Raw genomic sequence first — 13,421 nt, 5'->3', positions numbered from 1 at the left:
TCTTCAAAACTTTGACTTAATTATACATTGCAAGAGGTTAATGACTTATGTCTTTAGATGCAGGTATACATACACTTAGATATATAGCTTAGAAGATATATATGCTCTGGAAAATCTTGTAATTTTGAGTTGTTCCGGAGACATTTTCCCAGCCTTCTCCCTGTATCCAGTTACAGAAATAAACTCTCTTCTTTGCCAGTTCATCTGCATCTCATTATTGGGTCCAGAGAATAAGCAGCCCTACCTTTGGTTTGGTCCGAGAACCAGAGGACTTTTGGTTTGCCTTACATAGTACTTTTTGTTTGGCTTGCACAGTATTTCTATTTTTTGTTGTTGATTTTAATCTGTTTTTGCCTTGCCCACTTGTTCTAGGAGGTGACTCCAGTGAGCTACCTTGTAAGTGGCTGCCAGATGGGTTTGGCCAACTTAAGACATCAGTAGAAAACTGAAGAATTGCAAGAGAGAATTCAGAGGATGTTTTCCTGCTTGCTCCTTTCTGTGCTGTGTCTCCGGGCAACAGCCTTAAGCAGCCCTTTCTGTAGCTTGCCAGCTCTCAGTGGGGTCTGATAACTCACTTTCTTCTCCTTTTCCTTCAGCCCTAGAAGGCGGTAACGCTTCCCACTGCACTGCTGCTTATCACTGGACATCTCACCATCCCGTGCTTGTCCTCTTAATTCTAACCAGCCCCTGCAAGAAGTCCTTTATTTAAGTCTCTACATTTGATTCATCTGGGGTAATTCTGCTCCCTTCTGGGACCCTGACCACTTAACTGCTAAGTTCTAAAATGGGGGTATTGCCTCATGAAAAAGCAGATTTGACAATACCAGGTCCATATTTGCACATCAAAACAATGACCTAGAGCAGGAAACCAATTGCATCCTTAAAGCCAGTGCTTTCTCAGAGGTGGTAATTGACAGGGAATCTTGTTAAAATGAATATTCAGATTAATTAGCTATGGGGCTGGGCCTGAGATTCTGCCTTTCTAGGAAGTTCTCAGGTGATGTCACAGTGGAAGATCTGTGGACCACACTTCGAGTAGATGGACTTTGAAAAGTACATGGGTTCACTAGTTTCCCCACTGTCAGTGGCTTGCACAGTAATTTTTCCTCCCCTACCTGTCTACATCTATTTCTTAAATTTTTTTTCCTTAGATCTATTAGAGAGTTAGACCCACTCATTTCTGATACTCATCTGGCTTGCTATCTTTGCTCTACTGATTCATTTCGGTTGATTTCATTTGCTCTGGTAGCCTCAATTGTACCTTGAACTCAGACCTCTCTTGATCCTCAGATAAATGAGACCCCACTGCCCAGAAACAGAATAATCTCAGAAATGAGAAATCGTCCTTCACTTACCCACATCAAATTCCTTAACATTCATGATGCCTCTGCCTCCCATAAAGCTTCTGTAACTACCAGGTCTCACCATTCCCATTTAGTGCCCTCAGTCACGCCCTCATGATCTCCTGCCTGTTAGGACCTCTAACTGTTTTTGTGCCTTCCAATTTATTCCTCAGACAAGCATCAGACTGACTTTTCTGAGAAGCAAATTTAATCTTGCTCCACATATTTTGGTGTCCCATGCAAACTGCGAGATGAAGATAAAACCTTTAACAATCTCACTTGTACTTTGCTATGCAGTCTGTCCCCTGTAGACTTCATGCACCAAGAGTACTGAAAAACTATGACTCTTTCAGGGTATCAAACCTTTATCCACACAGTTTCTTCTCCCTAAAATGCCTTTGCCACCATTTCTTGATTCCTGTAAGTGCACCTAAGTGCTTTTCTCTCTAGGAGGAAGTTTTCAGGCCAGAAACTATGTCTAAAAAGACTGAAACCAGTCTTTTGTAGACTTCCATCAACTAGCCCAGAGGGTCTTCAGCAAATCTTAATTGAATAAAATAAGAGATTAATGTTTGGCAATTTGCTCATTCTAATATTTTATTTCAATGTGTACACTGAGACTTATTTTAAATTTATTAGATATAAAAGAAAACAGATATTGCCTTTGATGTTTTCAATAAAACTGAAGAGATTTGTAAGGGAATGGGGCAGCTGTGCTCACACTGGCTCTCAATTTGGTCTTTATTTTAGATTAACTGGTTATTTACCTGGGGTCTGTGCTTGGAATATCTCAATGAGGGCAATGAATAGTTCATTCAATATTAACTCTAATTTGGATATATTTACCTTAATGAACAAGCAAGTGATCGTAATTTGTTTCATTTTCTTTAACCACAACACAGGAAATTTATCCGGAAGTATTTCCTTTTGGGCAGGCAATTTTTGTGGACGTATTTATTAAGCATAGTCAGGATGAATCAGGCTATGAAGGCTCAATGTTTACAGATGAAAATAATAATTACATGAGTAGAGTAATGAAAGGAGGAGGGGAGGCCTGGAGATTGATGCCTGGAGATTATTAACGTTAGAACTGGCAACCAAAGACGTTTATGGAATCTCTGTTTCTAAGGATCTTTTGGGCAAGTCAGTTCACCACTTTATGCCTTAGTTTCCTCATCTGTAAAATGGGAAAAATATAGGAGCAGCTTCATAAGTTGCTGTAAGAATTCAATGGGATAACAAATATTAAGTATCTAAATGAAGTAAATGTGGGTAAATGAAGTAAATTGTTCACATTCAATAAATGTGAACAATGTCTGCCAATTCCTGTAAATATCTTGGTGATGTAGAGTTCTGAGAAAGCATAAGCTACATTAGTTTTCCTGTTATTACAGCAACTCAATTAAAAAGTTACTCTATAGCCATTTCCCCAAAGATTTATCTTATTCCTAAGACCACAATAATAAATCATGTTTGGCTTTAGAAAAGTCCAAGATATATTGTTTCTCTACCTCAAAGGTTCATAAATGGTCTATCGTGTATTGTGCTCCTAATGCTTTCTTGTATTATTGAAAAAGGATCATCAGCATAATAAATAAGCATTATGTAATGCCACTTGTAAACCCCAGATGATTATGCTATACAGTACTTTATAGTATAATGAGATTTTCTCATACATTGTCTACTTTGTTTCTAACATAACCCTAATAAAGGTGAGTTTATTATTTCCATTTTGTGCATAAGGGATCCGAAATTCAGAGAAGTAAAATGACCAACCTAAGGTTATAAAACTTTCAGGTGGAAGGTTGGGACCTAAAACTTCGTCTTATTGCAAATGTTACATCATTGCACGATCCTTGTTCTCCTGGCCTGTAAAAGTCTGATTTAGCAGATCATTGGTGGAGTCTTCTGTGGATAGCCAGGTAATTTGGGTATGGTTTGCTGATTTCATATTGGGGAAATAGATCAATTTTTGTAGTGTTCTCTGTATTGGTCTATGTTTTGTCTTATTTTATAACATGGGAGCATTGTATTTATCTCATGCCTGGCGAGCCAACAGAAAAATAAAACCAAAACAACCAAACAAAAGACAGATTACTACTGTTTTTCATAATAATCCACCATATTGTAATTTTAGTAAAGATGCAGGTCATTTTCCACGTAAGCTTTTGACTTCTAATAGAATATGAGGCATATTATTTTAGTTTTTAACAGGATCAAAGATTCTATAACTAAATATACAACACATTATTTCTCTATCACTTTTTGTTCTTTGAGATTTGTTACAGACAACTCAGTATTACCTTTTAATTTTTGAAAGATTTTCTTAATACAACTTCGATTTTCTATTCTACTAAGCCCAGTTTTGCTAATTGTCTATAAGCTGTTCTTTATCATTCAGAGATTTTTTTTACTGCATATGAAATGTCTGCTATTAAAATTTTTAACTTTGGCTACTAAATAATAAGTCAATTATATTATCACATAAGCGGGCTTCAAAATACCCTTACTGATCCTACTTTGAAATGTTGTTGTCATGAGTTCCACAAGTCATTACTCTTGCTTATAGTGTAATTTTCTATCATTTTAATATTGAAATTTTAAATTCATTATTGCAAATTTCAACACTCGGTATGACTTTTGAGTAATAATAATCGTATGCACTATCATCATCAAGGTTCCCAAAGAATTTACACAGAGATTAAAGCTTTCACATGAATAAATATCCAAGTTAGAATTCCAATAGTTCTGTACTAAAGACCATTTTTGTATATTCAAAGCATAATCATATTCATTTTAAACTTTGCCCAATATCACTGTGATAAATATTAAATATTAATATTTAAAATTAAAGCCCTTTTGCCTCTATAACTAAATCACTTAAACACTAGGGTAAGCTGTTGTATTACTTATAACAAATTTCTGGCATGATTGTGGTGCTTTATCATTTCCAATGTTGTTGAAGTGCTTACTGTTAAGCAATCAATTTAAATTCTCAAGTTGAACTTAGCAAGTCACCAGTGAGATTCTAATTCCCACACTGACAAAAGACCTTTTGGTCCTCATTTTCTTCACCTTTTTGCAACTTTTGCAGTTATATTTTTCTACCACTTTAAAACTGTCATCTCATGGCTTTCTTGATGATGGAGTCTTTTTCTCTTCCTGCCTCTGAACATACCCCACTTTTTTGTCCCTCTGCTCTTCCCAGGAAGTCAAAAATCTTGAAGTCACATTAGGCCCTACTTTCACTCATCTCACCTTCAAGTTGTCCTCCAAGTTCAGTAGTGTCTATGTCCTAGAGGTCTAATACATCCTTCCGACTCTTAATCTCAACTGCCACAGTTCAAGACTTCAACCTTTCTGAGTTTATGACTGTGACGTCATCCTTACTGATTTTACTGACCTTACTCTTGGCCTGCTTACTTCACCACCTACAATGCTTATCGGGTGATCTCAAAAAAAAAAAAAAAAAAAATTGGAGTCTTAAACCTTACAAGGTGGACATCCCCATTACAAAAGCATCCATAGTCCCTCTTGCTCGCCTCTCTTTCCATTCCTTCATGAGAACCCATGTTGCAATTTCTTCATTTCACCATCCTCTTTCCTGTCCATGATCTGCACATGCTCTTCCATCTACGATGATCTTGCTCGTATTCGTTTTTCTTTGCTACTCCAATATTATCCTGGTTAGTTCTAACTCACCAAAATCAATACAATATGGACATCCTTTTCTTCAGAGAGCCTTCCCTGACTAACCCTCATCCATAGCTGTGGTCCCACAGCACCTGGAAAAGGACTATTGACAAATGTGTTTCCTCTTCCTCCTAGGAACTACACTTTCCAACCTCCCTTGCAATTATTACAGCTACATGGCCACAACAGACCTGATCCAAAACAATGTCCCTAGAACTGCTCTATGCTCTTTCCCTTTCATGGTTCAATACAAGTGAACATGACAACATAGAAAACCATGAATTGAAGATGAAAGAGGTACTCTATGGTAGAATGCTTGGTCTCTGAACCACCAGTTGAAAAAAGTCTCTGGCTGATTAAGAATACTGTTTAGGACTTTACATATTTGAGATACCAATCAGTATTGCCACAGTTAGTGTACATATTACACTCTGCACATTCTGCTGCAAATATCTACTTTTCTTTCTTATTAACCTGGTAGTTTCTTGGGAGATCCTAATATACCACGTCGTATATAGTTACTACTCAATAAATGTTTCTGAATTAATAATTGAGAATGAATAAAAATGCTCTAGGGACAGAAAACAGAGAATGCATCAGATGAGGCATTTTCAATCAAGTTGTCATATCTGATGTCTAAAGTCAGCTTGATTTAATAAAACATTATAGTTTTCACAAGATAATTTGTTAACTACTTTCTTAAGAAGTTTATGCTTCCCTGAGTCATATCTCTGGAAGACACAGATACATACTGATGGTATGAGAATTTGCCATATTTTATTCTGATATGTTCTCTTGGATAGTTCAGTTTTGTCTTCAATTTACTGGTGCATAACAGATTTTAAGGAGTAAATGACAATGCTGCAATTCTTCATTTACTTTTCTTGATGATCTGTCTTTTATTCAGTAGGAGGACGGTAGTTAGTTTTCCACCAAGGCTATGTAATTCTCCTATGACTACTACTGTTAACTACAGTAGTCATCCTTTTTCTGAGATTTCACTTTCTGCAGTTTCAATTACTGTGGTCAACTGCAGCCCAAGCATAGGTGAGTACAATGAATAAGATATTTTAAGAAAGAACACATTCACACAAATTTTCTTATACTATGTGTTGATAATTGTTACATTTTATTATTTTTGTTGTTAATTTCTTGCTGTGTCTAATTCGCAAATTAAATTTTATCATATGTACATATTTGTAAGAAAAAGATAGTATACATAGCGTTTAGTACTGAGTTTCAGGCATCCACTGGGGGGTCTTGGAAAGTATCTCCCATGGATAAGGGGAAACTACTGGACTTTGGTTTGTGGTTTTGCATTACAAAGGAGCCATGGTAGGTGAAACAAACTTATAAGCAATAATTAAATTAAGTGATTGGTTTCAAGTAGACAGTAATCAAATTTCAAAGTTCAAATTATGAATACATAGTGATCACCCACCATATAGTCTAATAAAAAGGCATAATATTGACTCTTAGAATGAACCACCCCTTACATAATTATATGAGACTATTAAAGTGGGTGCAACCTATTGCCTGTGTGAGGAAAGGAACACTTCTCCACTTGATTATTTATGCCTGTGTAACATCAGAAACAGATGTCAATTTCCATGAAGAAAGGTAAGCACACCCTTTCTTCAATATTTTGTAACTTTCCAATTTTTAAAGGATAAGGCATGTGTTTCACAAGATGAGTACAGGTTTCTGATATATAAAATAAGTATAATTATTACACTAACATATACATCTGAATGCCAGTTTGGATTTTAACTGTAAAAAAAGAGTTCTCATTTTGTACTTAATGTTATTTTGTTTCAATCTGACATAGTTACCACCATGAACTAGATGAGGTAAAAACTTTTTTACATCTAATTTTGTTTGAATTTTTTGAGCTGTGGTTGTCTAGAATTCATTGAGAAGCTTATGTCTTAGAATCCTAAAAAGGTTTCCTCTAGACTGGGATAAATTAGCATATTTTTGAAACAGTCAAACAAGTTTGAATGTCTTTATAGACTGAAGACAAACTTTGAACTAAAGACATTGTGTTAGCTACTTAAGATAAATACAATGAAATATTTTTATATAATAAAGTAGTTCAGTATTCTAAAAGTTCCACATATGATAAAATTATTAAAATAAATTGCAAAGATTCTTCATGAGACAAGAGCTTCTTTTTGTGGTCTTACTGGTGTGGGTTCTGGTGTGAAATGATCTGGGTATAAATTAAGTGCACAGAGTTGCATCATATAAGATTTTTATAATTAATAAGTACCTTAAAATGTACTTCCAAATCTTATAAAGTATTACTTGTACTTGAAGAAATCTACTATATCTCTCATTCACTGGCAGATATCACGGAAACGTATTTCAAATTTTGGCAACTGCTTCAGGTTAAATAGTTAGAATTAAAAATTCACAGCAGAAAGATTAAGTTCATCATCTGATTAAGTTAATAAAATATGTGCACACTCACAAGAACTTAATACAAATAAGATACATGTATATATCTTATTTTATTCTAAAATTTGAAATACGATTTGCTGTAAAACAAATGACTCTTAGCAAGATTTCCCTTGTCTGGAAGCCAACTTAATTAGCTTTTTTATATATCACATTTTAAATAATCTTATCAGATTTGGCTTTTTATTGATTGCTGTAATAGTTACTCTAGACCATGGTTGCCAAGAGCCCTGGGAATGGTGCGGCTTTGGATAACCTGTGTAAATCAGTTTGTCTTCTGGGGAGTAGAAAGAGCAAGATATGCTTAGGTTTCTTTGTAACAAAGTATGTTAAGTTTCTCTGATTACCAGTAGAAAAGAGCATTTCATAGATGTCAAATTGGTGTGTGGGTGGAGGTTTGTAATTTATCTCATTACTTATCCATATTAAACAAAATTTTCCATCTGGAACTCAGTTGTCACCAAACTAAAGACATGGCTTGATGAGCAGTAGACTCTCAATGAACATTAGTTCCTTCCTTCCTCCCTGACTCAATACTTTTCTGTCATTCCCATATTTCAAGACAGGCATAAAGTTATTTTCTCCTTTCCATATGATTTGGAAGAAACAGAATAGAATTTTTAATTACACAGAAACTAAAAGAAAGCACTTGGATTGAGATTGTTGTCTATACACACATATCTACCTTCCTTCCCATCTGAAATCCTATAAAACAGCAAAAAAAAAAAAAAAAAAAAAAAAAAAAAAAAATCAAAGAAAAAGTAAATCCAAAACAGCGTGGAAAAAAAGAAAGCCACCAACAGAATAGAAATGTTACAGGATTCTAGAAAGATAGACAATAGACAGGATTGAATACACAAAGTTGTTAAAGTGAAGCAAAACATGACTAAACATAAGCAAAAGAATGCTGTGATGGGAAGAGTGAAGGAGGAGCCCTGAACACAAAGTCAGTTGCCACAAGATACAAAGACAGCTTCAAGCATTCATCAGACAAGTTATTAATTGAGAAACGAAGGTGAGAGCTAGGCTAGCAGGCACCACTCCCCTCCCTGATCTGTACTAAGCAACAGGCAGCAAAAGTGTCTGCCCACAGGCTAAAGCAGAGTGTGGGCAAGTGGGCCCTGAGGCAGAGCAATGCTCCAGGGAGGACAAAGAGCTCCTGTTCCCAGAATGAGAGCTGAAGCACACAGTACTGTCCTCCTAGTGGCCCAGCCAACCTCTGTCATAAGAGACTGATCTTAGTGACTAGAGGAGGCAAGTGGACAGAAATACTAAAACACAAAAATGAGCAGAAATGATTGAACATTAGAAGGAACTAACATTATTATAATGAGAAAATGAGGTTGACAGGACAAGCAAAGCAGGGCTTTAGAATAAAATATAATTTAAAATGTGAGAATATGTTACATTGACAGAGACTCAATTAGAGACTTTGAAATAAAGCTTTCTTCATGAAATACACACACACACACACACACACACACACATACTTGATAGATCCATATAACTGAAAAACACAACAGTGGGCTGAAAGATCAACTCAAAGAATATTGCCATAATACAATATAAAAGGACAAAGAAAAAAGTGTTAATGATAAGCTTAAGATGCAAGGAAAATGGGTTAAGAAATTTTAATATGCACTCAGAAAAATCAAACAGAGAAAATGGAAAGTATAGGAGCATCTGTATGTTCAGCTAGAAATAGACACTCAACATCAATTCCTCCTTTTTTTGCCAATGGCATACTTCAGTTTCTCTCAGGGCAATGGAAACTATTCTTGTACCATTCTCAATCCATTTTGAGTCTACTCAAATTCAATTTGGGTAAAGCTGGCTCCATGCCTGATTTCAACACAGGGTATGAATCTTAGGTCTGGATAATCAGATTATTGTTTTTCTGGCTATGGTGACTGGCTAAGAAATTGAATTCATAACCCTATTACAGCCAGTAATACACATAGAATTTTATAGAGCTGGTAGAAAATTCAGTGATCATACCACTGGACATAAACTTGGCAGATTTCAGCCTGAGACTGCCATAGATAAAGAGGTGAGTCTTCAAACATGTCGTAAAATTTCTTCCTATAAAAAAAATTAAAAGAAAGAGAAAATCAGCTTTAATGAGAGTGAGACTCTGGATAAAGTTGTGTCTTAAATAAGTACCAACATAGGCCATTTTAGTACCGGGATCAATTAATTTATCTTTTCGTTAAGTCATTTTAGCTGTGTTTTCCTATCACTTGCCATGAAAAGATGCCTGAGATATGCAGAAATAAATAATAATACTAATATAATGGAATAAAATTTCCCAAAGCCAAAGAAACATAATTACTAGATTGAAATGATATTTCCAGATAATTATTTTACAGTACTGAACAAGGTAAACAATAGAAGATCTTTATTGAGTTGCATACTGGTGATATTTCAGAACACCAAGAAGATAAAAATTCTAAAAGATTTTAGAGAGAAAATTAAATAACTTACAAAGAAATGAATTAGAAACAGATTGATATGACACTTTATCTGCAAAACTGATATTAAAAAGTAACATCAAAATCTTCCAATTTCTGAGAGAAAACGACTTTGAAAGAATTTTGTATTTATTTAAACAATTATTCAATAGGAGGCCAAAATAAGGACAGCTTCATTACAGTTAAGGACATGCAAAAACTTAGAAATTTTAGTACCAACACACCACCTCTGGAAGAATTATGTGTGTATAGAATACGGAAAAACTAATATGAGTACAAGACAAAGAATTATAAAAAATTACAAAGCCTGTAATCCCAGCACTTTAGGATGCCGAGGCGGGTGGATCACGAGGTCAGGAGATCAAGACCATCCTGGCTAACATGGTGAAATCCCGTCTCCACTAAAAACACAAAAAAACTAGCCGGGCATGGTGGCGGGCGCCTGTAGTCCCAGCTACTCGGAGGCTGAGGCGGGAGAATGGCGTGAGCCCGGGAGACGGAGCTTGCAGTGAGCCGAGATCGCGCCACTGCACTCCAGCCTGGGCGACACAGCCAGACTCCGTCTCAAAAAAAAAAAAAAAAAAAAAAAAAAAAAATACAGAATGTATAAATATGGACGGGAGAAGTGATCAAGGAAGACCTAAGCTTATTATATTTTAAATGAGGAAGATATAGATAATCATTAACTCTTGAGTTTGACAAAAATCTTAAGCTTAAATGTGATTGTTAAAATTAAGGAAAATCATAAGAAAAAGTAGAATGCGCAAGGGCCTGGAGTGGTGGCTCACGCCTGTAATCCCAGCACTTTGGGAGGCTGAGGCGGATGGATCATGAGGTCAGGAAATCGAGACCATGCTGGCTGACATGGTGAAATCCCATCTCTACAAAAAATACAAAAAAATTAGCCAGGCATGGTGGCGGATGCCTGCAATCCAGCTACTCGGGAAGCTGAGGCAGGATAATTGCTTGAACCCAGGAGGTGGAGGTTACGGTGAGCCGAGATCAAGCCATTGTATTCCAGCCTGAGCGACAGAGAAAGACTCCATCTCAAAAAAAAGAAAAAAAAAAAAAAAAAGAAAAAGTAGAATGTGCATTCCCCAAATCAGTAAAGGTTAAAAGAAAATGCACAAGGTAAACCTAACCAGGAAGAGGAATTAAAACAAAAAAGAAAACAGGAAAATTTTTAAAAGTTATATAAAAAGAACAAATGCAAATGTATCCATGATCACAATAAATATAAATAAACTTCCCAATTAAAAAGAAGATTGGGTTAAAAACAAAATAAAACCAACTCTAAGCTGCTTGCATGCAACACATATAAAGCGAAAAAAAAGTACAGATAAACGTTGAAAAAAAAAGTTAGAAAAATAGTAACAAAGAGAAAGATGGTATGGCAGTATTAATATCTAGTATAAATGAAATTCAAGTATAAAAAATTAAAGAAGATGAATATATATATTTCATATTGATTAGATTATAATTCATCAAGGTATAAATTTACCACCATTGGTATGAACATTTCTGTACTAAAACATAGTTTATAAGTATATAATTAAGTAACTGATTATATACATGACTAAACTGTCAATTACACAGCTGTGGTGGAATCCCTTACCATAGATGTTTGCATATCCAGTAAATGAAAAATAATGAGGTAGAAGACTTGAAGAACAATTGATAACATTAAGCTAATGAATCTGTATAAAATGTCATATTAAAAATACTACTTAAATGGAACTTCAGCCATATATTGGACAATATAATCTCAACAAATTTTTTAAAAGTGTAGGCAATATAAGATAACTGAGTACTATCAATAAAACAACAAACTAACAAGAAAAATTTAGTTTAAAAAAGTCCCTAGCCATTGAAAATTTAAAACATCGTTTTCAATGTTTGCATTGAAAAGGAAATTAGAATTCAACTGTTAGAGTTAGTAAGACATAACTTTTAAAACCATGCCTTTTCAACACTGATGAGACAACAAAAGTGAGTCTCAAATAAATTGTATCACTGGCCGAGCGCGGTGGTCATGCTTGTAGTCCCAGCACTTTGGGAGGCTGAGGCAGGCAGATCACGAGGTTGGGAGTTTGAGACCAGCCTGGCCAACACAGTGAAACCTTGTCTCTCCTAAAAATACAAAAATTAGCTGGGTGTGGTGGCAGGCGCCTGTAATCCCAGCTACTCAGAAGGCTGAGGCAGGAGAATTGCTTGAACCAGGGAGGCAGAGGTTGCAGTGAGCCAAGATCGTGCCACTGCACTCCAGTCTGGGTGACAGAGCTAAACTCTGTCTCAAAAAAAAAAAAAAAAAAAAAAAAATCACTTTAAGTGTATGTATAAAATAATTTAAAACAGACAAAAACTAAGATAATTTTTTAGAAAAACTTTAAAATCAATTCTGAAATAATTTCACATGTAAAATAAGCTAAATTGAAAGGATAAAAGCAGAAAATATTTCATAAGAAACAAAAAATAGAAAATATGATTGCTAAAACCAAAAGCTATTTCTTTAAAAAATCAAATATCTAAGAAATAATAAAAAAAACTTACAAATTACAAATGAACATTAGAAGCAAGATAGTGGGAACCACAGATATAGGGAAGATTTAGAAATTTATGAGGATACTATGAATCCTAATTCATTTTTTAAAATGTTCATGAAATGGATTATTTTCAAGGAAACTAAAAATTGATAAATTTGACTCAAGAAGACAGAAAAATCTAAGTAGACAATAATTATACAAAAATAAAAAATACAGTCAAATGCTGATCCCTAAAATACATCATATTTTAATGGTATCATAGGTGAGTGCTTCTAAAACTAAAATAGATTATAACCTAAACAGTTCTGTAGCCTAATGAAATTCCAGATTGAAATAAATTTTAAAATGACTGTAAGAATAAGAAGCAGATACATTCATCTACAGAAATTCGTCAACTTTCATCTCTGTGACTATATGTTCAGCTCTTCTAACTAGTACCCAGCTTTCAACTCACTGAATAACAATAAAAAAGTGATTATTTTACTTAAGAAATACACATTCATGTAGATAATGACTCCAAGAATTCAGGATAAAAACTAAAATTTAAATTTAAAGTATCTGAACAGAACAGCAGTAGCTACAAACCATGTGAGAAACAGATTCTACAGTTTAAGTCTGAGAAAGTTACAGAAAAAAATTTAAAAAATTAATTAAAACCTAGAGTTGCTATAATATTCATCTAAAATGTCCAGTTATAAACCAAAATGTTATAAGACAAGCGAAGAAACAAGTCAGTGTAGCGCATACTCAGAAAGAGGAAAAAGCAACAAACAGAAACTAATTCTGTTTGGGCATAGATATTAGATTTAGCAGTTAAGTATTTCAAATCAGCTAATATAAAGATGTTGAATGATAAAGAAAACATTTTCAAAGAATTAAAGGAAAATATGTTGACAATGATAAAACAATAA

General features: G+C 34.6%; 1 long non-coding RNA gene across 1 annotated transcript in view; it reads right to left on the bottom strand.

Moving 5' to 3' along the window:
* Positions 1 to 13,421, bottom strand: part of LOC115899690 — a 280,503-nt gene that overhangs the window by 10,032 nt on the left and 257,050 nt on the right. Inside the window, exon 3 of the long non-coding RNA XR_004059315.1 lies at positions 9,495 to 9,578. This is a non-coding gene — a long non-coding RNA (uncharacterized LOC115899690). The remainder of the gene's footprint in view (positions 1 to 9,494; positions 9,579 to 13,421) is intronic.

The sequence above is a fragment of the Rhinopithecus roxellana genome, chromosome 9 (assembly GCF_007565055.1).
Source record: "Rhinopithecus roxellana isolate Shanxi Qingling chromosome 9, ASM756505v1, whole genome shotgun sequence".
Classification (NCBI taxonomy): Eukaryota; Metazoa; Chordata; class Mammalia; order Primates; family Cercopithecidae; genus Rhinopithecus; species Rhinopithecus roxellana.
Note: the sequence above shows the minus strand (reverse complement) of the source record. Positions and strands in the feature narration are given on the sequence as shown.